Below are 27331 nucleotides of genomic sequence, written 5' to 3'. Positions count from 1 at the left end.
CTTCAACCGCACCACCGAACCCCACTGCACCGACTACCACTGCATCCACTTCACCTTAGGAAGCCCACTATGCACCACCGCACCCAATTACTGCCCCAGCGATGCTGGAGCAAAGTCACCGAGGACCAGCTCACCACCACCCTCGCCCAGAACCCACCCGCTGACTCCACCGACTCCGACACCGCCGCCCGCAACCTCAGACAATGGATCAACTACTGCGCCAGCACCCTCACCCGCACAAGACACCCTCCAACAGCCACACCAGCAAGAAAGCCACCTGATTCACCAAAGACCTCCAGGCCTCCAAAAGAATATGCCGAAAACTGGAGAAGAACTGGCTCTGCGAACGATCACCGGACAGCTACACAGCCCACAAGAATGCTACCCGCAGCCTTCACCAACTCATCAGAGCCGCAAAAACGGGCCTCGTTCAAGGACAGCCTTGACAACAACGCACACAATAGTAAGGAGCTCTTCAACATCGTGAAGGAACTCTCCAACCCCATCTCCAACGCTAACGACATCCCACCTTCACAAGACCTATGCGACTCACTGGCTACCTTCTTCCACCACAAGATCACCGACATCCACGACAGCTTCAAAGCCACGACCGCACTGACGACTACCGCCCCCACCACCACCACACGCACCAACCATCTACTCTCCTGGACAAGCGTCAACGACAAGGACACCAGCGAGATCATGAAGACCATCCACTCCGGCTCACCGCTAGACCCATACTCCCACCACATCTTCAACAAAACCAGCGCATCCATCGCACCCCATCTCAGCAAGGCCATCAATATCTCCTTCGAGACAGCAACGTTTCCGGAAAGCTGGAAACACGCTGAGATCAACGCCTTACTCAAAAAACCAGAGGCGGACCCCAAGGACCTCAAGAACTTCCGGCCCATCTCCCTGCTCCCATTTCCAGCTAAGGTCACCGAGAAAATCGTCAACAAACAGCTGACTCGCTACCTCGACGACAACAACATTCTGGACACATTCCGGTTTCCGCAGCAACCACAGCACCGAGACCGCCCTCATCGCCGCCACAGATAACATCAGGACCCTACTAGACAATGGAGAAACAGCAGCCCTCATTCTCCTGGACCTGTCAGCCACCTTCGACACGGTCTGCCACCACACCCTACGCACACGCCTACACGACGCCGGAATCCGAGGGATGGCTCTGGACTGGACCACATCCTTCCTCTCCGGCAGCAAAAGTGTCCGCCTTCCCCCCTTCCACTCCAAGGCCACTGAGATCATCTGCGGCGAACCCCAGGGCTCGTCCTTCAGCCCAATGCTGTTCAATATCTACATGGCACCCCTCGCCCACGTCGCACGCCAACACAACCTCAACATCATATCCTATGCCGATGAGAACCCAGCTGATCATCTCCCTCACCCACGACCCCCACACAGCCAAAACCAACGTCCACGAAGGAATGAAGGCCATCGCCGACTGGATGAGGAACAGCTGACTGAAACTGAACTCTGACAAGACGGAGGTCCTCATCCTTGGGTCCACCCCTTCGGCCTGGGACGACTCCTGGTGGCCGACCACACTGGGAACTGCTCCGACACCCACAGACCACGCACGCAACCTAGGGGTCATCCTCGACGCCACCCTCACTCTGACTAAGCAGTTCAACACCGTCTCCTCCTCCTGCTTCAACATCCTCCGAATGCTACGTAGGATCTTCAAGTTGAACCCTACTGAAACAAGAAGAACAGTCACCCAGGCCCTCGTCACTAGCAGACTGGACTACAGTAACGCCCTGTACGCAGGATCATTGGCCAAACTCCTGAGACGGCTGCAACGCATCCAGAACACCTCGGCCTGTCTGATCCTTAACATCCCCCGCCGCAGTCACATCACTCCCCACCTGAGAGACCTACACTGGCTCCCCGTCAACAAGAGGATAACCTTCAAGCTCCTCATCCACGCACACAAAGCCCTTCAAGACAACGGCCCAGTGTACCTCAACAGACGACTCAGCTTCTACACCCCCACCTTCAAGCTGAGAGTATTACCTATGGACACTCACGAGAAGGGGTTTGCACAGACACACTAAACCACAACGGCAATTGGCTTAGTGAATGAAAGTGCCAGAGAGCTAGGCGCACATAAGAGAAAAGTATATATAGGTGTGAGAGCCAGCTTCTCTGTTGGAGCAGAGAAGTGTCGCCCCATTTAAATGCCCCTGAGATGAAAAATAAAATGGTAATACACTACCATTTAATTTTTCATCCGCCCATCCCAAACAGAGCATCAGGACGGGGCGCGGCCTGCTGAGTGACAGCAGGAGGGTGGGCTATCTATGCACTGTTTAAAGCGTGCATGTCTCTTGGGCCAGCCTTATTTGTGACGGCTAGCCACATATTTAAACATCTCTAACACAGCTGTCTTAAGACAGCTCAGTTAGAGCAAGTACAGGCCTCCAGAGCACTGTGAGGCCTTCTCTCTCCAATCAGGCCCTGCTCACATGCTGGATGTGAGCAGCGCCAAGATTGGTCAAGGGAGTATCCTGCTGGCGGGGCTGCAATCGCAACAAGGATGTCCAGAGCAAGAAGGTCCTGTTGAGTTCAGTAAGTGTTTATTATTTTATTTTTTATTTTTTTATTTGCACAAGCGCCCGCCCCCTCCCCATAGATGCCAGCTCTCACTGCAGATAGGTTTCAAATTCTAAAAAGTATGGTATTGGATGACACCTATTAATGAAATAGAAAGTCTCAACTTACTTTGTGACATTATTCCCATACATGGCTAACCATATTAACATTTAACATGGGTGTCCAACACAGGTCCAGGCAGGCAGAATCCATATTAGACTTTTTAAGATAGCTACATAAAACAAGTTTGCATGGAACTAATCCAAGTGCAGCATTTTACAGAGTCAATGGTTATGCTGAACATATGCTATAGATCAGCCCCCCTTGCACCTACGTTGGACAGGTCTATTGTATATATAAACAAACAATTAATAGCACTCATAGATTAGGTGGATGTCAGACAAATCAGTTAATAAATGTAACATACTTTTCACAGAATAGTCATCCACGTACCCTGTGATTGCAGGCAGTTGTAACACTAGAAGGGCAAAGGAATGGAAATTGGATCTGAAATGAGTATTTGCATTTTTGGTGGGCATATTTGCCCCCAGGCTGTAGAGTCTGCGTGCAGACCAGGGGCCGTATTACGCATTGGTATTGTTTGCACCCAGCGCACCTTTAAAAAGTTGCGCCAGGCGCAAGCAATGCCAACGCACCCTATTATGATCTATGCGCTGCCCCCAGGGCACCTGCCTGCCTCAAATGGGAATAGAGATCCCCTTGCAGGTGAGTGCAGTCAGTGGCTGCTCCTGCCTGCAAGGTGGTGTTTGGGGGGTTCATGGGGACCCCATTTACCCCCTGCATAGAGCTGCTGTCAGAGGCGCACTGACAGTGCGCCACCTTTTAAATGGTGCACTGTCAGTGTGCCTCCTGAGGACTACTTTGACGCTGCGCCCACGTCTATAATATGGCGCGGGCGCAGAGTGAAAGGAATTCCCTCATTTGCCTAGGGTATGCCCCTCTGCAAATGAGGTAATGCCCTCTGTTGATAGTGCTGCCGCATTAAGTGCTGCATTAAGTGCGCCAGTGGTATCGGTATTATAGAAAGGGACGCACAAGCGTATGTGCCCCTTCTATAATACCAATGTGCCTCAGGGGTGCCCCCGGTGCACCTTCTGTAATACAGCCCCAGGTATGATAAGGAGAGCATACACATGTATTCTAGTCCGAGGTCAGCCTGCGTTTATTGATAACACTCCTTTGAAATAGCATTGATGATATAGGGTTATGCCTTGGCATGTATTCGTTTTGTCTTTGCATGTGAAGATTCCATCCGGGCTTTAGAAGCTGTGTGAATTGAAGGTTATGTCTAAGGATATTGTGGTTGTGCCGAGGCAAATAATAAATTATATATAACAAAATATGGATGTGCCTGGTCATTTAAAGCTGTGACTGGTCTTTTGAAGCAATATTTAGGGATATGGGGCCGGATGTACTAAGAAACAGTTTTGAGATTCCCAAATTGTGAATCCTTGTGATTCGCAATTTGGAAATCACAAAACGGAATGTATGAAAGTTTGTTGAACACTTTCTGCAATTCCCAGTGGGTTACAAATGACCTACCTCAAGAATATTAATGAGGTAGGTCGCAATTTGTGACCCACTAGGAATCACAAAATTCACAGGGATGGTGGCCTGCTGAGGTCATCAGCCCAATATGTCTGTTATTTCCTTATAGGAAAATGGGATGTGTTACAAAAAGAAAAATTAAAAGCTTTTTTTCATTTTTAGGTCTCGGCTAGAAATGCGCGAAGCGCGTTCTCGCCAGAGAACTATAGCTGTTGGCTCAGCCGACAACGAGTGGAAAGTGGAGAAAAGAGCTGCCCACGCGCAGCACTTTGCAATAGGATAACGTTGCGCGCGTGAACTTCTGCTGTTTTCAGCATGGCAGAAAGAATCGGATCACGTCGCGCGCCTCGGGAAGAGTTCACGTGACTGACTTTGGAATGCAGGGGGAGTCTGCAGAGGGGCGCGCGGCGCTGTTCATGAGGCGCGCGGCGCTGATAAACAGGCTGGCTGCAGGCTTTATTAAAAGTAGCTCGCAGCGAGAGGTACGGCGGATTAAATTTTCACACTTCAGTGACCGCAGAGGGGCGCGGGCGCCGATATGTGGCGCGGATCGGCGGATCTCAGAGGTGTGGACGGCGGCTGTGCCTGGGCAGTCCGGAGTTGTCTTGCCAGAGAGGCCTCACTGGGGAGCAGATGTAAACGATGATCGGGCTCCGCTGTGCGGAGCTACTGCTGAGAGGTGCCGTGGTACTTGTGGCTCAAAGGGCCCCGAGGTGAGGAGAGGAGGGGCGAGAGGCACTGGATCCCTGCTTTCGGTCCGCGCCTCGGCGGACGGTGTGCGGCTTGACAGACAGAGGGGGAGCGGGGCCTTAGTACGCCTGAGTGCCTTGTTGCTTGCTTGTGTCGGCCCATGTGCCATCTCCACCACGCCCCCCCCGACTGGATTGGACATAGCGCTGGGAGTCTGGTGGCTGTGTCAGAGGGTGCAGCAGGCGATGGTGTGTCTAGCACAGAGGGGCCTGAGGAACGGTATCTGTTGTGGACCTCCCCAGCCACTGGTTGCTTGAGCCCTCTTGGGAGACTGTGGCTCACCTTCCGGCGAGGAGTTGTGGGTGGCAGAAGAGGGACCGGGGATCTAGGTCCGTATATCAGCAGACCGTGGGAGGCCTGCAGGAGGAGAGAGAGTGAAGCCTTGCTATCTCCTTCCCAGTGGCTGTGGTGGCCCCGGAGGTTATATGCCTCCCCCGCCTGGCTGTGAGATTGCCCCCCCGTAGAGTGAGCGGGCTTGACAGAGGTTCCCGCGTGGAGTGCTTTGCTCGCAGTGGTGGAGCTCACGGAACTTTAGCGGTGCTGGGCGCCCCTTCCTCCCGGTGTGGGTGCTATCGGGCCCTGTGCTGTAGGACCGGGGTTGCGGTGACCTGCGCTGTGGGGGGCCTGTCCTCGGCCCATGTATCGGCGGGCGGTGCTTGGTTCTTCAGGGCTGTGCTTCGCCTGCGAGCCTGCGGGTGAGGGCTGTTGGGGCCTGCTGCCCTGACTGGTGCCTGGGGGCCTGCTTCCCTTTGGGTGTGGAAGGGGGCGGCAGGTAGCAAAGCGCGGACACCTGTCCTTTGAGATAGCTGCTCAGTCCGTGTTTCGATGGACGGCGATGTTATCCCCTAGTGTGGATATTAAGTAGGCCTTGCCGCGTGGCCACGACCTGGGGGTGCTGTGGGAAGCTGGGGTTCCATCTTCGGCTCGTGCTTCGACAGGCGGCGTTTCCTTACTCTGGCCTGTGCCTCGCCTTGACTAGACGCTGACGGGGAGAGTAATCCTAGGGCCTCCTGCCCTTTGTGGAGCCTGGAGATCAGCTTGTCTGAGGGAGTGGCGCAAGGCGGCAGGTGTCGAGGTCCGTGGACCAGCAGACTGCGGAGTGGGGTGGCATAGCAGTGGAGCCCGGTGACAACAAGGAGGGCCCCACTAAGAGTGGAGTGGGAGCGATCTAAAGCTGAGGCATCCCCCCCCACATCATAATTGTAAATGGCAATGCCTTTTAATTAATGTTTTAAAAACCAACACATAAATAAAAGACATTGCCATTTACAATGCCAATGGCTCAACTCTAACAACTGCGAGACCTATTGCATTGCAAATGCTTGTTTAAGAGCAGGCAGTGGTCAATGGAATCACTGCCTGCTCTTAAATGTTTTCGCATACATATGCAAGGGGGCCCGCTATCCCGTTTGCGAATGGTTAAGTTGATGGTAACTGTGAATGTTTTACGACCGCATTCCCAGTCACAAAACATTCCCACATTCCAGTGCGACTTGCTATTAGGAATGGACGCCCTTAACACACCCCTTAGCGACACGCAAACCCTATTTTGCGATTCGGTGATAGGTGACCGACTCAAAAATAGGGTTGGTACCTGCCAAAAAGTATTTTACTAGTCACAAATGGCCCGATGAGTCGTTTGCAACTGGTAAAATGCTTGGTCCATCTAGGCCCTGATGACTGTAGCTGACCTACGAATACTTTTCCCTGGTCTTCGATGGCTGTGCTCCTGGCTTTTCATGGTTGCACACTTGACAAAGCATGAATGCAGCATACTCGGAATATGGTTGATAACCAAAATGCTCTTTTATCTACTTTAGTATCTTTTTTCACTATGACTTATTGTTAATTCATTAACTACTTTCTGGTAATTTCAACGAAGAGTCAAAAGTCAAGTGACATCATGTCCCCTGATTTCACTGGTGCCAACGCTTATTTGATCTTCCTGCCTGCGATTTCATCTGAGGGGGGTCAAGGGGCACTTGGCTTAACTTCCACTACCTCTAGCATTTTGGTGAATCGACATCCATGCCAGCAGTCAAAGTGCAGCTTGTGCCTGGTGCTCATTACAGCATGGGGGAGGAAGTGTTTTTGGAAGCATTTGTTCTAACAGACGTGAGCACAAATCCATTTATCAGCTTGAACAAAGGACCACAGATGTTTTCATTCTGATTCCAATTGTGAAATGAAAACAATTCCATCACAGATTCCTTGGCACCTCTCTGCCACCTTTTGTTCTCCCTCCCCCATGATACCTCCATGTAGGAACACAAACTGAGCCTTACCCATCCTTCTGTTTTTTTCATTTGCTCTCTGGTTTTTGTAGTTTTGGTTCACCATTTTTAATGCATGACTATGAGCCCCAGAATGCAAAGGAGCATGGACTGAATAGTTGCATATAAGTGATGTGAGAAGACTTGTGATCTCCTTTCTTTTCATGCTCCGCAGCAGCGCTGAGTTACCCTCGGGTGATTTGTTCGCGATATCAAGTCGAATTAACATAACATAACATAACATAACATAGTTAGTTGAATGGAACAGTCCACAACCCCTGAAATGCTGGTTTGTTTTTTACTTTGTTATTTACAGCCTCTTTATATCTTTGTAGGATATGGTAGTATAGTCATATGTTGGTGGATGATCTATTGTAGTCTTTCGGTGCCTTTGATTAGTGTCAATATTTAGTTCTACTTATATGTGTGTGTGCATCCTGGCTTTTGCTTCTGGAAAGATGGATACCCTCATTTAGGGTTAACTGATTTAAAGAGCTCTGGAAGTTCACACAAGTATCTTCCAATGAAAGCAGGTAGTCCCTCCATTTTGTTGAACGCATACAGTGGATTGGTTTGTGGATTCCGCACTTATTGTAATTTTAATGTGAAATGGCGACAGATCTGATGTACACTCTGGAACGGGAAACAACCTTTACAACGCAGTCATTACATCGCACTACATTTACACGCAGTCATTCCATCGCAACATCCTTTACAACGCATGTCACTACAACGCATTCATTACATTGCATGTCACTACAACACATGACACTATAACGCATGTCACTACAATACAGGCATTACATCGCATGTCATTACAAAGCATACCATTACAACGCAAGGTACCCCTACACTATCCAACACTCACCCTACTGTTGCACCCCCTGGAGTTAGAATAGTAATTTTTACCCCTACACTATCCAACACTTACCTTAAAAGCAATGTAATGGTATGCGTTGTAATGGTATGCGTTGTAAAGGTATAATCAATCAATCAATCAATCACTGTATTTATAGAGCGTGCTACACACCCGCGAGGGTCTCAAGGCGCTAAAGGTGGGGGGGGGGGGCTGCTGCTACTGCTCGAAGAGCCAGATCTTGAGGAGCCTCCTGAAGGCGAGCAGGTCCTGGGTCTGCCGTAGGTGGGTTGGGAGGGTGTTCCAGGTCCTGGCCGCGAGGAAGGAGAAGGATCTGCCTCCGAAGGTGCTTCATTGGATTCGGGGGACGGCGGCGAGGGTGAGGCTTGCAGAACGGAGCTGGCGGGCGGGGATGTAGAAGTTGAGTCTGCCGTTCAGGTACGTTGGTCCAGAGTTGTGGAGCGCTTTGTGTGCGTGGGTGAGGAGTTTGAAGGTGATCCTCTTTTTGATGGGGAGCCAGTGCAGGTCTCTCAGGTGAGGGGTGATGCGGCTGCGGCGAGGGAGGTTGAGGTTGAGGATCAGGCGGGCCGAGGCGTTCTGGATGCGTTGTAGTCGTTGTAGGTGTTTGGTGGGGATTCTGGCGAAGAGTGCGTTGCAGTAGTCCAGCCGGCTGCTGACGAGGGCTTGGGTCACCGTTCTGGTTTCGATCGGGATCCACTTGTAGATCCTGCGGAGCATGCGGAGGGTGTTGAAGCAGGAGGAGGAGATGGCGTCGACCTGCTTGGACATGGAGAGGGAGGAGTCGAAGATGAATCCCAAGCTGCGTGCGTGGTCCGTGGGTGTCGGAGCTGTTCCTGGTGCAGTCGGCCACCAGGAGTCGTCCCAGGCAGACGGAGATGGGCCGAGGATGAGGACTTCTGTCTTCTCCGAGTTCAGCTTCAGGCGGCTGTTCCTCATCCACTCGGCGACGGCCTTCATACCCTCGTGGAGGTTGGTTTTGGTGGTGTGCGGGTCCTTGGTGAGGGAGAGGATGAGCTTGGTGTCGTCGGCTTAGGAGATGATGTTCAGGTCGTGGTGGCGGGCCACTTGTGCGAGGGGGGCCATGTAGATGTTGAACAGCGTCGGGCTGAGTGATGAGCCCTGGGGAACGCCGCAGATGAGGTCGGTTGCTTCTGCTCTGTAGGGTGGGAGGCGGACTCTCTGGGTTCTGCCCGTGAGGAAGGAGGATGTCCAGTCCAGGGCTTTCTCCCGGATTCCGGCTTCATGGAGGCGTGATCTTAGCGTGCGGTGGCAAACCGTGTCGAAGGCGGCAGACAGGTCCAGGAAGATAAGGGCAGAGGTTTCCCAGTTGTCTAGTTGGCGTCGGATGTTGTCTGTGGCGGCGATGAGGGCTGTTTCTGTGCTGTGGTTCCGTCTGAATCCTGATTGCGATGGGTCTAGGATCTTGTTGTCTTCAAGGTGCCGGGTCAGCTGTATGTTGGCGATCTTCTCGATGACCTTTGCCGGGAAGGGGAGCAGGGAGATGGGCCGGAAGTTCTTGAGGTCTCTGGGGTCCGCCTTGGGCTTCTTGAGGAGGGCGTTGATTTTGGCGTGCTTCCAGCTCTCCGGGAATGTTGCTGAGTCGAAGGAGATGTTGATGACTTTCCGTAGTTGGGGTGCGATGGTAGCGGCTGCTTTGTTGAACACGTGGTGTGGGCAGGGGTCTGCTGGTGATCCCGAGTGGATGGCGTTCATGATCTTGCGTGTTTCGGTGTTTCTTACGTGGGCCCATGAGGTCAGAAGGTTGGTGTTGTTCAGAGTGGGGTCTGTCGAGGTTGGGGTGGTCGGAACTTTGAAGTTGTCGTGGATGTCGATGATCTTGCGGTGAAAGAAAGTGTCCAGTGAGTCGCATAGTTCTTGCGAGGGTGGGATGTCGGTGTTGGCGCTGGGGTTCGAGAGTTCCTTTACGATGCTGAAGAGTTCCTTGCAGTCGTGTGCGTTATTGTCCAGGCGGTATGTGAAGGAGGATTTTTTGGTTAATCTGATGAGCTGGTGATGTCTGCGGGTGGCGTCCTTGAGGGCAGTGTGGTTGTCCGGCGTGTGCTCATGGAGCCAGATCTTTTCCAGCTACCGACATGTGTGTTTGGAGGTCCGGAGTTCCTCAGTGAACCAGGCGGCCTTTTTGCTGGGAAGGTTGATGGGTGGTTTCTTTAGCAGGGCAAGAGTGTTGGCGCAGTCTTCGATCCATTTTCTGAGTTTCCGGCGGCGGTTTCTGGGTCGGTGGGGTCACCAGGAGGGTTCAGGGCGAGGGTGGAGGTCAGCTGGTCCTCTGTGACTTTGCCCCAGCAGCGGCGGGGCAGCTGTTGGGTGCGGTGGTGCGTGGTTGGCTTCTTGAAAGTGAAGTGGATGCATCGGTGTTCGGTCCAGTGAAGTTCGGTGATGTGGTTGAAGGTGATGTGGGTGCTTGTAGAGAAGATGGGGTCGAGCGTGTGGCCGGCGGCATGGGTGGGTACGGTGACGAGTTGTCGGAGTCCGAGGTTGGCGAGGTTGGCGATCAGGGTGGCGGAGTTGGAGTCGTTGTTGTTCTCGAGGTGGTAGTTCAGGTCCCCGAGGAGGATGTAGTCTGTGGAGGCGAGTGCGTGGGTGCTGGTGAGGTCGGCGATGGAGTCGCTGAACTGGGCTCGGGGTCCAGGGGGTCTGTAGACGAGTGTTCCTCTGAGGGTGGTGTTAGGGTAGGTGTGGATCCGGAAGTGGAGGTGATCGGTGGAGTTGAGATGGTCGTCTGCAAGGGTGTGGACCTGAAGTGTGGATTTGTGGACGATGGCTATTCCTCCTCCGTGTCCGTGGGTGCGGTGCCTGCGGGATAACTTGTATCCGTCTGGGATGGCTATGGCGATGTCGGGTGCCGAGGAGTCGTTCCACCAGGTCTCGGTCAGGATGGCTACGTCCGGGGCTGTTGTGTCGAGTAGGTCCCAGACCTCGACGGCGTGTTTGCGTGCGGAGCGGGTGTTGAGTAATATGCAGCAGAGGTGGTTGGATAAGGTGCTTGGGGGCTTGGTGGTTCTGTCGCAGGAGAAGCTGCAGGTGCAGCAAGAGAAGGGTCCGTGGGTGCCTTTCGGGGCAGCCTGGAAGCAGTGGTGGTCGGGCCGGTATTGAGGGTGTTGGTGTCGTACCGGAGTCTGGCGTTGCGAGGGGCGCGGGGTCGGGGGTCCTGGCGCTGGGCACGGTCCAGGCGCGGACGGGCGCAGACAGGCTTGCCTTTGGCGCGCCAGCGGCACGCTCACTGCACGCGTCCGCTGCGCTTCCGCGCGGCGTCCTCCATAAAAGGCTAAGTGGGAGGGAGGAGCAGCTGGGAGGCGGGAGCGAGGCGGCCAACGGGTGGCTACCAGAGGAAAAGGGGGCGAGGCCACAGGGAGGCAGCGGCGGGAAACAGAAGAAAAGTGGGCGGACCGCAGGGGGGCAGCGGCGGAAAGCGGGGAGCGAGGGAGGCAAGGAGCGAAGGGCACAGATAAGCAGGAGTGCTAAGGAGCGCAAGACAAGACCTGTAAAATAAGCACAATAGAGGGCAAAAGGAGCAAAACAGACACTCACCGAGTGAAACAATAAAGAACAATCAATCAACACAGAGCAGGCAGCAGTACAGGGGGCACGCCAGAGGCAGACTCACCACGGTAGCGGCAGGAGGAGCCGAGCGGCGTGGGGAGTGACCCGATCTGCGAGCAGATGAGCAGATGAGATGTAATGGAGTGCGTTGTAAACGTAGTTTAAAAAATCCGTTGTAGTGGTATGCGATGTAAATGTATGGGTTGTATAGGATGTTGCAATGTAAAAACTGCGTCATAAAGGCATGCATTGTAAATGTATGCATTGTAATGTCATACATTCCTCTGGAACAGACAAATGAGAGCACAAAGGCTGACACAAACGGTGGAACAGTCCCACTGGTAACAGGTAACGAACCGCGTGCACTCAACATGAAGGTACAACAAGCATTTCAAAAGAAGCAGGAAGTGGAAGGGCCGTTGTAGGACTGGTGAATAGGTTTGGCGTAGCAGGCAATGCTAAAGTGGACTAAACAGCTGCTAGGGTACACTCAGTGCGCAGATCAAGGACTCAAGATGGATGCCAAGCAACTAAGAGAAGAGTGACCACACTAAGCTTTTCACCAAAAAAGGGACAATTGCCCATAGGCTGCTAATGTGTGCCTCTTGACATGAGGACAAGTCTCAGAAGGGTGGAGAGTATTGTTACATGTCAACCTCACCAATGGTCAGTGCACCATTACATCTCTCTCCTTTCTCATTAGTCTAGATAAAGGTCAGGGATTTTTTCGTAGTTGGGCTGGGCACCACAGATGATTTGGTTCCAGGGGTGTAAACCCTGGACACTATACCAGAGTGATCTCTCTATCGTAACGCCAACTCTATTTGGAGAAGAAAAGCACAAATTTCTATTTTTTTGTAAAAAAGAAAGTATGTGTTCTGGACAGAGAACTGTCTATTACCATCGAATTTGAAACCCTGGCTGATTGTTACACGTGCTTTTTTTTGTGTTTTATACAAGTTGCAGTCACGGGGCACAAGTGTGAAACTGACTGTATTTTATAATGGTATTAGTATAGCACTTTTTACCACTGGTATGGTAAAAAAGTAATTTCTTAATTTGGACCCCTTTTCATAAGGTCCTGGGCAGTACTTAATTGGTGGAAAAACATAGGGCATGAATGCCCAAAGCTCCACCAATTGTGCCAGCCACTGCTGTCATAGACACTGTCCAAAACCTTTGGTGCGCTTCCTTTTCTCAGGCCATTTGTTTGATTTCTGTAGGTACTATTTTGTGCAGGTAGGAATATTTTCACTTTTAATTCACCAATTTAAATGTTCTGCTGCCTCTTCACACTTCAGGAAACCAAGATATCTGGCAAACATAAACAAAAAGAATGTGGGCGTGGCTTGGAGGCCGATGGAGCTGGCTGCGTGAGTGCCGGGATCCGCAGTGATCCCCACAAAATCCTGATTTAAAGCAGCCCTTCGGATCACCCGGTGGCACCGAGCGCAGTAGAAGGGGAGCGGACCTGCCCCGGTGCCTGCCCAATGAAAAACAAAGCGTGGTGCGAGTGTTTTGAGCAGTTTACTGGCCCGGGACTGCCAGTGGTGGTGAACCTCAAAATGGTGGAGGCGCTGGCACAGAACATACGAGCCTACGACTGATGCGGCACGGAGTCACCCGCTGTGGGTGCAGAGGGCAGCTGGGGCTGGACTGGTGCCGAGCCGAGGGACCTGTTGACCGGCGTAGTGTGGCTGTGCATGAGTGGGGTGTGAGCTGTGGTGCCCTACGATGTGGAAGCTCTGCATGGGGACGGACTGCGGAAAGTGAAAGAGCGGACACAGTGCGTCAGCCCCCTGTGGCTCGGATCCCCTGTAACTAAACCCCGAGGATAGGAGGCGGTGCGGTGGAGAGGAATCGTAGCGCGGCGAGCGGTGGAGCAGCGGTTCCTTACAACCTGCCTTGGCGAGTGGGGTGCGGCCTGATCTGCGGCCCTTGGCTGCGGAGGCGGTCGCGGGGCCGGGGGGGCAGCTGCGGCCTGCAAGCCACCCCGCGGACAAAGGAGTGAGCGTGCGGAGAGCTGAGGCCCGTGTGTAGGACTGCTTGGGCCCGCCCGATGACCCGCAAGTCTACTACCTTTGAGAGGCGAGCAGCTAGGAGAGGCAGCTCCGAGTGCTTGGAATTAACAGGCAGAGGGGCGCAGTACGATACGGAGTAGGGCAAGTGACGAGTGCTCGGGCCTGTGGGACAGCAGAACAGGGTGCGAGTATGGCCGAGCATGTTCCCGTGCTGCCCGGGATGAGTGAAACACGCTGCTAGTAGTTGCCCTGTGGTGATACCCAGGAATAGGAGGTGAGGACTTGGCCTGGAACTATAGGAGGGGCACGCACTGAGAGGTCCCACAAGCTGTGGATCGGCGACGCATTAGTTTCCCAAGGCGGTCTGATACGTGGCTTCTCTACTGACGCTGTGACTCATAGGGCCGAGGGCAAGATACGGTTGACTGGGAACTGGAGAAGACTGGATCTGGTCAGGGACACCTGTATCTGGGCTGTAAAGGGGGGCTGCTGAACTGCACACTGGCGCATCGGTGCTAATGAGAGGGGGCCCGTCCTGACAAGCACGACACCTGAGCTCATTTGGGGAGGAATTGGACACTGGTAATACTCTGGGAGTTTGGGGCACTGTATAGAGCCCACTCACGCCTGGCCGGAATCGGGAGGCCCAGACCATGGGGGAACCGAAAGGGAAGCAGAGGGGAATGACCCAACCGCCGGACAGTGAAATGCAATCCCAGGCTGAATTGGATACAGAGGAGACGGCCCAGGATCCTAAGTTGCAAAAACAGTTTGACCGCATACTGGCGGCAATTGCTGACTCACGCACAGCCCTGCAACAAGACATTGCAGTAGCGACAGGGCTGGGACTGCTGAGGGCGGATCACTCTAAGCTTGTGGATATAGTAAAACAGGTGGAAGTAACACTGCAGGAAATAACGCCGGCCCAAACTGTATTGGAGAACAAAATGACGGATGTATTGGACCGCATACAAGCGTTGGAGAAACGTGCGGAAGATGCAGAAAGCCGGAATAGGCGAAATAACATTCGCGTGGTGGGCCTACCTGAAAAAGTGGAGGGGTCAGACATGGTGCGATACCTGGAGAACTGGTTGAGGACGGTAGTGGCTGCGGAGGGTTTGTCGCCCTTCTAAACATTGGAGCATGCGCACTGAGTGCCTGCTAAGCCGCACGGCCGGGACTCCCCCCCCCCCCACCCCCCCGCCCGGTGGTGGCTCGGCTCCTACATTATAGGGACAGGGACCTCTTGCTCCAGAAAGCGCGAACAGATAGGCCGTATCAAGTCGGGAATGGCAAAGTGATTATTTTCCCGGATTATACACTGGAGATCCAGCGCCGCCGTGCGTCGTTCCGGGCAGTTAAAAGAGAGTTGAGATCGGAAGGCATTCAATACTTGTTGTTATTCCTAGCGAAATTGAAAATATTGTTATTCCCAGCGAAATTGAAAATAATGCTGGATGGTGGCACTCATTTCCATAATACGCCAGAGGACGCATGGGCGTGGTTGGAAACCTTTAGGGTTGGAACAGACCAAAAGGACTGTCGCCTTCGGGAGCTCTCTGAGTAGCTTCCCAGCGCCAGTCGCAGCGCCTTTGGCGCAGGTGGCAGGGCATGCGGAAACCATCGCAGTCCCACACTAAGCTGGAAAGACAGGAAGTGTTGGAAGCGGTGACGGCGTTGTCAGGTAGCCAGGTACTACAGTCGCCGGGGAACACGGACTCGGAGAAAGAAAAGGCACAGTCGGACACTGAGACCTCGGACGCGGGGAGTGTTTGGATAATGCAGGTCACTCCGGCCACAGCAGATGGACTCATGGATGAGTGATGGGCTGCACTACAGAAGACTGTGGTGGAAATGTTGGCGGGAAGGATGAAACTTGACCATGTGCTATACTGCAGTTGAGAGCTGGTGGCGCGGGGTGGCTTGTGAGGGTTTTTTTTGGGGAGGGGAGGCCACACCGGGGTGGGAAAGTAACTCAGTGTATAGTAACTCGTTGAACTATGGAAGGGTGCACGGGTGAGAGAAGTGAGCTGTGTCTTCTTGGGGGATTGCGACGGGGTTATTGTATGAATGCGGGCGGTCACCTGTTGGCGCTAGGCCCCCCATTGCCCTTATGGCATGCCTGCAGTGACTACTGGTGGGCTTAGGTGTGTGATATGTGTTGGAAAGGTTTGAATGGGGACTAGCAGTTTTGTTCTAGGACCTGTTCTTGGTGGGGTGGGGGTGAGGGGGGTTCAGTGAATGGTTGGGGTATGGGGTTCACCGGTGTGTTCAGTTTTGTACAAGGAGGGGAGAAGTGGTTGAACTGTGATGATGGGTGCAATACCTGATTTGTGTTGTATCACTTGGAATTTACGGGGGCTACACACGATGACAAGGCGCAATAAAGTTCATGCGTATTTGGTCAGGAGAGGCGTACATATAGCACTGCTCCAAGAAACGCACATCACTAAATCAGAGGGCCTAGCACTGCAGCGTAGATGGAGGGGGAAGGTTTTTAGTACCTCTTATTCGGCATTTGCGAGGGGGGCATTGATTTGGATCAGGGCAGGGGTCCCATTTCAAGTAACTAAGCAGACAATAGACTCTGAGGGACGATTTGTTGCTGTTGAAGGGCGCTTATATGACAGGGAGGTAGCATTATGTAGTATCTATGCACCAAATGTAGAACAGGCGCGATTCCTGGACCGGATGTCTGGCGCCTTAGCACATTACTTTGCAGGCCCGATACTGTTGGGAGGGGACTTTAATTCGGTAGCGGATGCCTCCATGGACAGGTCACACCCCCCCTTGCCAGATTCCCCGGTTCACAGACTATCTAAATATAGACTAGATTGGCAAACCAGATTGAATTTGGTAGATGTGTGGAGGACACATCATCCGCAAGACCGTGATTATTCCTATTTCTCGGCACTGCACGAGCTCCATGTTCGGCTGGGCGCAATATTATGTTCCAAGTTGGTAGTGCCTACAATAACCCACTCTGAGAACCTCACTAGGACTCTGTCCGACCACAACCCGTTGTTGGTTACCATGCATTGGACAAGGGAAAAGGCTGAAATCCCTACTTGGAGGTTGCGCCCTGAGACGCTGGACGATCCAGTGTTCCAAAGAGAAGTAGGAGAGGGGATAATGCATTATTTTAATGAGAATGCAGGGACGGCTTCTACTGGGGCAGTGGAATGGGACGCCTTTAAGGTGGTGGTACGAGGGCTACGCATTAGCAAGTATACTGGAGTATGGAAAGTCCTGTTGCGGGACGTTGAAAGAGCAGAACAAAGGTTAAGATCGGCGGAACAAACAAGGCCTGAACGTCCGGAAATACAGGATGAAGTTGTAGAGGCTAAGGAAGCGGTAGCCATGGAGATAGAGAGATTGAGATGCTTCGATTACAAGAAGTATGTTGAGAGGGCTCACGCGGAAGGAGACAAAGCAGGAACGCTGTTAGCATGGCTGACTAATCCCGTATCGCGGGGCTCCCCGATCATGGCGCTAGGGGCAGGCGATGGTAGTACGGTATGCACCCAGAGTGCGATCATGACTAGGTTTCGGGAGTATTATGAGAAGTTATATGAGAGTACATCTGCGGCAGGTGAGGCAGATATTGAGTCCTTCTTAGAGAGCGTGACACTTCCGCAGCTGGAAGAGGAGCAGGCGAAACAGTAAGGCTGTGACATAACACTCGAAGAAATCAGGAGAGCAATTAAACAAATGGCGCGAAATAAGACCCCGGGAGTAGACGGATTGCCGGTAGAATTTTATCTGAAGTATATAGATTTGTTGGCACCAAAGCTGCTAGAGGTCTATAGCGAAGCGCAAGAATTGGGCCGGCTCCCGATGACTATGCGAGAAGCACTCATTATCCCCTTACTAAAGCCAGGACGAGAGAGTACAGATACGGCAGCTTACCGTCCATTGTCAATGTTGTCCACGGATTATAAGATCTTAAGCCGGATCCTGGCGTTGCGCCTGCTGCAGCATATGACTAGTTTGGTACATGATGATCAGGCTGGGTTTATCCCAACCAGGAGTACAACCACAAATATAAAGAGATTGATGAGGGTTTTGCGAGAGGCCCTTGTTGGCTCACCCATGGCCAAGATAGATGGTTGGATTTAGAAAAGGCCTTTGATAGCCTAGAATGGCCGTACCTGTATAAAACGATGGGGTGCTTTGGGCTGGGTGATGCATTTGTGGGATGGACGACAGTGTTGTATACTTCGGCAGTGGATAGAGTAAAGGTAGGGCAGATGATCTCCCCCTGCCATAAAGTATCCCGTGGGATGAGGCAGGTTTGTCCACTCTCTCCACTATTATTTGCTCTGGCAATAGAACCTCTGGCAGCGGATCGATTGGGACAGTGGTACGAGGCCTTAGAGTTCAGGGGGGAACAGCAATACATTTCGCTATATGCCGATGATTTGTTGATGTTTCTGGCGGATGCGGAGGGTGCACTGGCGGGGGCGGAACGATTGCTCTCAGACTTTGGCGAGGGCTCAGGGCTAAAGGTTAATTGGTCTAAAACATGTTTATTCCCAGTGAAACCAGGGAGGACGGCACCTACGATGCCTCAGACCATGCGGTGGGAGCCGTCTTGTTTAGCATACCTTGGTGTACATATCTATCATGAGGCCAATGCTATCCTAGAAGGCAACATAGGGAGATGTGTGCGAGCCCTGAAGGGGAGCATGGCATTTTGGAATACCCTTCCGTTATCAGTGATGGGGAGGGTAGCCTTGCTGAAGATGGTGGCACTTCCTAGGCTACTGTACTTTTTCAGAACATTACCCATATGGATACCGTGCTCAGTGTTTGCCCAATTGAAGTGCATGGTCGTGCGGTTCCTCTGGGGGTCTGGGAGGCGCTGGGTGGCACAAAAAAAACTGCTGAGGCCGAAAGCAGAGGGCGGATTGGCGGTTCCTGACCTGGAACTTTACTATATAGCAGCACAACTACAGGTTCTTACACAGGCGGTTGCAATAGAATTTCGGGGCCCTGAGTCCTTAAGAGATGGGGGATACCGAGGCATGTCCTATCTTTTATCATATTGCAGCAACGATTGGACCTTAGAGATCTAACCTTGGAAGAGAAAACACTGAGGTTGTGCTGGAATTGGAGTCAGAGAAGGTCAGTGGTGCTGCACCCATATGCGCCTGAAATTTCACTGGGGATGGTAACAGCTTTACCCCATGATGAAGACTGGTCGTCACTATTGGAGTGGGAGCAAGCAGGGATCCAAGTACTCGGGGACTTGTATGAGGAGGGAGAACTACTGCCTTATCAAGTATTACAAGAGAGATACGATCTCCCTAGGGGAGGATTCCTGGTGCACGCCGCTCTGGTGCGTGCCATTCAGAAACATTGAAAGGGGGGATTGATAGAACCTAAAACAACAATGGTATGTCAATATGTGGTGATGGCAGCAGGAACGTTTTAAGCAGTTCCATGCCTATATTCGAGAATGCTGAACGAGGGATAAGTGCCACTTGATACACTACGACTAAAATGGGAGGTGGGCATTGCAAAGCCCATACCGGAAACTGTATGGTGGCATATTCTGCACAGGGAATGGAAAAGCACCAGGAATGCACAATTCTAACCAGTACATTTATTTATAATACACAGAGCATATTTGACCCCTGGTAAGATCATGAAATACTTTAACGTTGATAATGGGGTATGTCCTAGATGCACTAGGGTAGGAGTGGAATTAGAGCACATGCTATGGGAGTGCCTGAACTTGAGGAGCTACTGGGGTGAAGTGGGAGAGCTATTGAATTCAGTTACAGAGCGCCAATTAGATTTTGACATGGCCACATGCATATTACATTGGTTCCCCCATACCTCCAAGATGAAGGTGACAAGCAAGTTTGTAGATATGGGGCGGGTGCTGGCAAAGAGGTAAATAACAATGCACTGGAAGTCAAAGGAGGGTCCCAGCAGTAAGACTTGCCAACTAGTTTATTTTTATTTATGTTTTGGAACTCATGACAGAGGTCCACATAAAATCACCAAACAATGATATTTATACGATTTACAACAATTATATCGAAAAGGAAAAAGAAAAAGGAGCGAAAAAAAGGAAAAGAAAATAGTACAAAAAACAAATCTAATATATGTCCAAGAAACTTTTAAAAAAGTTAAAAATTGTACAACAAAACCTCTCATTTGGCGGATTACAGATAGCATCTAAGAAAGCAGAGGCAGAGGAGATATTTAGTCTTAAGCAAGTAGGTCTCAACCATTTAAGGCGGTGTTGTTTTAAAGCCGGACATACAAATAACACATGTTTAGCATCCTGTTTAAAGCTGTTACGAAAATTGCATATTACTGATGAGCCATACCATTTTGACAATAGATTATTTAAAGGAAGTAAATCCTGCCTAAGGAGAAACAAAAAACGACGTACTCCATGGGGGAGATTCCAGGAAACATAAGGTTGAACAATCTTAATTTGATAGGAATTAATAACTGGTAGGGGACCTCTTTTTACAGTGAGGGCCTCCTTATCCATTTCAAAGCTTAGGTTCCATGAGGCCGATTTTAGAGTCAATTTTAACTGGTAAGCAGATAAAGAAAAAAGAGTCGATTCATCTAATTTCAAGAGAACAACTGCCAGTCTAAAATTCCTTACAATTGAGGAGTGTTCTTTTAGGGTTCCAAGAAGTTCTTTTTGGATCAAATGTCTTAAGGTGCTTGGTTCACCCTTTGCCAAACTGGAAACCCACCGTACTACCCCAGCAAGGCCCTGGACCCAAGCACTTCAATACTTTAACGTTGATAATGGGGTATGTCCTAGATGCACTAGGGTAGGAGTGGAATTAGAGCACATGCTATGGGAGTGCCTGAACTTGAGGAGCTACTGGGGTGAAGTGGGAGAGCTATTGAATTCAGTTACAGAGCGCCAATTAGATTTTGACATGGCCACATGCATATTACATTGGTTCCCCCATACCTCCAAGATGAAGGTGACAAGCAAGTTTGTAGATATGGGGCTGGTGCTGGCAAAGAGGTAAATAGCAATGCACTGTAAGTCAAAGGAGGGTCCCAGCAGTAAGAGGTGGAGGGCTGAGCTGGTTAAATGGGCTAGTATTGAGGGTGCTATTCGCTTTCAACAGGCGAGACGTATGAATAATGAGAAGGAGCTGGGCGCAGCGAGAGCTTGGGAGGAGCTGGTTCAATCGCTGACCGACCAACAGTGAAAACCGGGAATGAGTGATCAGGCACACTGAGGCCACTGAAACACCCAGTAGGGGAATCCTGGCTTTCAGGCAACACAAGTCCTATGCGATATACTTTTGCAGATACATGATACACAACGCTATGAAGGGGGGGGTTAGGGGGAGTTCGCATTTTCAGTAGGTTAGGAATAGTTTATGAGCAGGATTAGTGAGTTTGATGCTGAGCAAGAGGTATACTGCGAAGATGAACAGAATGATTAACTCACTGTAAAGTGAATGTTGTGAGGGATCGCTAACCAGCAAGTTAATTGATATTGTAATTAGGTCAGCTGGTAAATGTGTAAAGGAATCAGTAGGTATTTGTTGATTGCATAGAAGATTACTTGATTGTCGAGATGTAAAACAATAAACAATATGTTTTCACACAAAAAATGCAAAATATGCTAAATCAGTAGACACTGATAATCTGAAAGAGGTGGGAAGTATTTTACTGCATGCAAATTGTCTGAAAATCCATAGGCTCTGAAAAGGAATCAAGCAGACAATGTATATGTGAGGGGAATTACCAGTCATTCGCCCTATAAGCAACAATGCAGTCTGGCTCGTGGCACTGCAGCTTTACCAAGATCTCCTCATCTTTGAAATCATACCTTTACTCAGTATCCACACCTTATATTCTCCTCTTCAGTATATTTCACCTTTACTTCTTTGAGTTTGACACTCATCATCAGGACTACTCCAGAGAACTCTGACTACTTGGAGAGGGATACTCACAGCTGACATGAAGCATGTTAGTGAGCCCTAGTATTGATGGCCCCAATTCAACTGGATTACTTGGGACTGGTCATGTAATGTACAGTTTTACAAGTGCAATTGCAATTGCAATATGAGTATGTAGCGTATCATCACAATGTACAACTCCAGTGTTAGGGCCTCACTGTAATGGTTTATAAGCCATTATGTTGCTAATATATGGGATACAGTACCACCCTGCCGTAGATTATAGGGGTAGTGCAAGTCACAGAGGAGTTCCATGACCATATAGAGGTATGAGGTGAAATGAAGTTTCTATAAAAGCTCATGGAACTCCGAGGTGACTTGAGGTATCCTTATCATGTATAGATGGGGGTAATTTAAGCCTTATAATACATAGTCACACCATCACCATTCCACAAGCCACTTAAATCCTTGATGTGTAGCTCTTTCGTTTAAAAAGGACAACATGTTTGCAAATATAAAGAATACAAATAGAAACTATAGTTGAAAATTAAACATATCAAAAAAGATGTTTTATATTGGTGCAAAAAGACATTAGAATCAATGTGTAGAAGCATGCAGAAAGATTCTTCCTTTTCTACAATTACCTTAAGTGGGCAAAAAAAACATGTCGCCATAAATATCTACTTTCTGCTTGTCAGTGTAAAGCTGGAAAAACAGAACAGAAGAAAGAAAAGCAAAATTTTGTTTGTATTCTTTAAACAGCTGGTTTAATTCTGTTCTGTGACCTGGCCTGTCTTTCACTTGGCTGCAGGCTTTGGCATTGTGACATCAGAACTCAACTGTAAGAAGTTATTAAAGTTGATTAGCATCATCATTTCTTTATAATAGGCAACTAGATGCATCACTTTCAAATAGAGACGTTATTATAAGGGTATTTCATAATCCCATATATTATATATAGAATTATAGATGAGTGACATCAAATAGACAACGAGAGTGTGGTGAAAAACCTCCCTGTGAGTCACTTTTTATCCATCTATAATTTTATGTTATGTATGGCCCCAAAAATCATCTGCCTCTGTTAATAACTGCTACTCAGTGGCAGAGGAGTAATAGGGAACCACAGATACCAAGGTCTCTGGTATGTATCCCTGTCCCAAAGGTAAAAATAAAATAAAAAAATACCTTACCTGCCATCCTCGATCAATCCCAACCACCTTCCCTGCCTTCGTTCCCACTTCTGCAGCTGTGCTTTCTGCTTTCATTCAAAGCAGACAAGCAGCACTGCACTGATAGGCTCTCTGAGAGCCCCGCGCCTGGCCTAGAAGGCCTTCATGACATTGCAACACTGTGGGTAATGAGTTTTGTTATCAACTGTTACTACATCACAGCAGTAAGGTATCAGATTTAGAAACTGAAGTAAATGATAGAGGTTCTCTGTGAGAGCCATACGTATCAAATATATTCCTGTTGACGATATGTACTGGGTGGACACAGTACACCACAATAAAGTCACCTGTCATCACATAGATGCTAAGTCTGATCAGACCAGTGGCACGTTGCTGAGTACCCTCTTGATGGTGGCCCCTTCCGTAAGGTCATGTGTCAGTAACAGGTCGACTATGGTGAAAAGCAGTTAGCTATCTTCCATACTCTGTGCTTCACCTGTGTGGGCCCGATGGCCCGCTGTGCAGCAGCATATCCATACCAGGCTCCACGGCCCATCACTGTCACACTCTCCACTGGCCTTATCCCTAGAGAGCATCAGACTGTTGTGCTCGTCCCAGCCACCAGGTCCCATGTTAGCCTCAGGCATGGCAGAAAGGCATGGGGGCAAGAGGACAGCCATGGCAAAGCAACAAGAAATGCTGAGCTGCTTCTGGTCAAAGGTCACCTCTTGTTCACTGACAATTCTCAGGCACTGAACTGACTGTGCATTGCCACCCCCTCCCCACACACACACGCACACACACACTAGCTGAGCCATAATATCTACAATTAAGCAATGGGTGGTGTGGCAAAGGCAAGACAAAGGGTGCACAGATGAGAAATGATGCCTCACAGATAAGTCATGGGACTCATTACCTATAGATTATTCTCCCCTGCCAGAGACGATTTCTGCGTGTATGTTTAGATTGGGAGGGAATTGTTCCAACCCCTGACACAAACGGGCATTAGCTAACTTTTTTTGCTTTCACTTGAGACTTCTTACTTTCTATTAACTGTTGGGATGCCATTGTGTGTTTTTATATATGGTATTTCTGCAGCACAGACCAAGTGTCAGTGTGCGAGCAAATACATTATATTTCCTCCTATGCGGGCTGATGGCGGATCGGGAGTGGTGGAGTCCCTGCCAGAACGTGTTACTCCCCGCTGGACCTGTCTCTCCTATTGATCTAGGCAGGGAACATTCAGAAGGCAAGAATATAGCATTTCTGATAAAGAAGGGCAGACACAGTAATCTGTTTTAAGATGTACTCAATTGGTTAAAAGACAGAAATGCTCAGGCTGGGCATTTAAAGTCAATAAGCATATGAATCTAAAAAAATACAGCCAGAGTTCAGTAAAGCTATACTGAAAATCTAGCATAGATTTGGCTTCTAGGAATGGGGTATGGGTCTCCTCCTAGCATGGAGAAAGCACGCCTTTTTAAAGGGGGTTTGTTAGAAAGGCGACCCCGGGGGAGGCAGAAGATGTCTGACTGACCACCCCTAGGTCCACCTCTCCGTCGAGACGTAGCCGAGCGTTACCGAGAGGCCTCCTGGGTGAGGGCCCTCTCCTAGGATCGTACAGCAGAGTAATCACAACACTACAAACGGACACCACACAGGAGGTCAAGTTCTCAAGCTTTTATAAGGAATAAGGGTTGCGGATTCTTAGCAGTATATACAGGCGGATTGAGGGATCCGTAAAGTATCGAAAAGGGGGGCGAGGTAGCGGGACAGTCTCGCTTCTGGGGGGAGGAAGGGATACCCTGCGCACAGCTCTCAATCCTCGAGCTGGGGGGTTCCGAGAGGTTCGAGCCGCGGCCGTGCCAGCAGGCTTACAGGATGGTTCAGCAAGGTAGGCCGCGGCAGCGCCAGCAGGCTCTCAGATGGTTCAGCAAGGTAGGCCGCGGCAGCGCCAGCAGGCTCTCAGATGGTTCAGCAAGGTAGGCCGCGGCAGCGCCAGCAGGCTCTCAGATGGTTCAGCAAGGTGGGCCGCGGCAGAGCTAACAGCAGGCTCTCAGATGGTTCAGCAAGGTAGGCCGCGGCAGCGCCAGCAGGCTCTCGGATGGTTCAGCAAGGTGGGCCGCGGCAGCGCCAGCAGGCTCTCAGATGGTTCAGCAAGGTAGGCCGCGGCAGCGCCAGCAGGCTCTCCGATAGTTCAGCAAGGTGGGCCGCGGCAGCGCCAGCAGGCTCTCAGATGGTTCAGCAAGGTAGGCCGCGGCAGCGCCAGCAGGCTCTCAGATGGACGACGGGTTACAGGAAGGATGAGTTCGTCTGGTGTCGGCCGTGACAGCGTCAGTAGGGCTTCCAGTCCAGGATACAACTGACGTCCTACTCCGGGGCTGGCCCAGATATAGGACGGAGGTCCTTTGATGTCCGGACCCTCCCGCCTGGGGGTCAGAGGGGCCGGGGTGATAGTGTCCAGACACCCAGCAGGGGGGTGGAGCCAGCGCCCAGGGAGGCCGGAGGGCGATCGATACCAGGCGTCCGGGGACGGCTGGAGGGCCATTGAAACTCCCCTCCCTCCGGGATCTGTCGAGAGGCCACTCGACCACCTGGGAGGATCTTGGTGCCTCGATGTCGGGGCTTCGCTGGGGCCTGGGCCTGGGCCGAGGCCACGTGGTCGTGACGTGGGGGACCCAAGATGGAGTCGGGCATGGCCTCGTGCTTAGGTCGTGATAGGCCTACGCAGGAGCCAGGCTGGTGATGGGGATCCGGGATGGCAGCCGGATCGGTGGTGTTGGGGCGTGCGGGGTCGGGCCGAAGGGGCCGCCCGAGGTCCGGAGGAGGGCTGGTGTCGTCCGGGGCCCGCCACGCGGGAGGGGTAGGACCACGCCATGAGGCCGGGTCCAACACGCGTCCCCCCCAGCTGAAGGCAGGGGAGAGTCACCCATCTTCTTGGGGATTCTCCTCGCCGAGGCGGAAGAATCTGGACAGGCCGTCAGCATTGGCGTGGTCGTTGCCGGGACGATGCTCCACAGTGAAGTCCATCCCCTGCAGAGAAATGGACCAGCGCAGCAGTTTCGGGTTCTCTCCCCGCATCTGCATTAACCACCGCAGGGGCTGGTGGTCGGTCTGGACTCGGAAGTGGGTGCCGAAGAGGTAGGGCCGGAGCTTCTTGAGTGCCCACACCACGGCAAAGGCTTCCCTCTCGATGGTGCTCCATCGCTGTTTTCTTGCCAGTAGGCGTCGGCTGATGAAGGCCACAGGCCGGTCGATTCCTTCGGGGTTAACTTGGGACAGGACCGCCCCGATGCCGTGCTCCGAGGCGTCGGTTTGGACTACAAACTCTCTACTGTAGTCGGGGGCCTGGAGCACAGGGGCGGTGCACATGGCAGTCTTTAAAGTCTCAAAGGCTGTTTGGCACGCAGGGGTCCAATGCACCTTCTGGGGTAATTTCTTGGAGGTCAGTTCTGTGAGGGGCCCCACAATGCTCCCGTAGTCTTTTATAAATCGCCGATAGTATCCGGTGAGCCCCAGGAAGGCTCGGATGGCGGTTTGGGTGACCGGGGGCTCCCAGGCCCGGATGGCGTCTATCTTTGGTTGGAGGGGAGCTACTTGGCCGCTCCCCACTTGGTGTCCCAGATAGGTGACGGACCCTTGGCCTATCTGGCATTTGCTGGCTTTGATGGTTAGTCCGGCCCGCCGGAGGGCCGTCAGGACCTCCCAGAGGTGGGTCAGATGCTCATCCCACTGAAGGCTGTACACCGCAATGTCATCTAGATAAGCGGCGCTGTATTCCTCTAGTCCGGCCAGCACCTGGTTCACTAGTCTCTGGAAGGTGGCCGGCGCATTTTTCATGCCGAAGGGCATCACTTTGAAGTGATAGTGGCCATCAGGGGTCGAGAAGGCCGATCGCTCTTGTGTACCAGGCGTAAGGCCGATCTGCCAATACCCCGCCGTGAGATCGAAGGTGCTGAGGTATTTGGCGGCCCCTAGGCGATCAATCAATTCATCCGCCCTGGGGATGGGATGGGCGTCGGTCCTGGTGACTGCATTCAGTCCCCGGTAGTCAACACAGAACCGGAGCTCTGGAGCTGTTCCGGGGGAGGCGGCCTTAGGGACCAGGACAACGGGACTGGCCCAGGGACTGTTGGAGGGTTCGACTACCCCCAGGGCCAACATCTTGGCCACTTCTGATTGGATGCAGGCCCGAACCCGGTCGGGCACTCGAAAAGCTCGGTGTTTTACAGGTGGGCTGTCTCCGGTGTCCACATCGTGGACACACCACCGGGTGACCCCCGGCGTGAGGGAAAACAGATCCGCAAACTGCCCCAGCATCCTCCGGCAGTCTTGTTGCTGCTCGGGGGTCAGGGTAGAGGAGAGCCGGACCCCTTCGAAGGAGCCGTCTTTCTCGGTGGTGCTGAGGAGATCCGGTAGTGGCTCGGAGTCGTCTTCAGCTCCGTCATCGGTCGCCAGCAGCAGACTCAGTTCAGTGCGGGCAAAGTGCGGCTTGAGCCGGTTAGCGTGTAGAACCCGGAGGGGGTTCCTGGGGGACTCCATGTCTACCAGGTAGGTGACGGGGCTCTTGCGCTCCACCACTTTGAAGGGC

Source organism: Lissotriton helveticus, chromosome 9 (assembly GCF_964261635.1).
Source record: "Lissotriton helveticus chromosome 9, aLisHel1.1, whole genome shotgun sequence".
Lineage (NCBI taxonomy): Eukaryota > Metazoa > Chordata > Amphibia > Caudata > Salamandridae > Lissotriton > Lissotriton helveticus.
Note: the sequence above shows the minus strand (reverse complement) of the source record.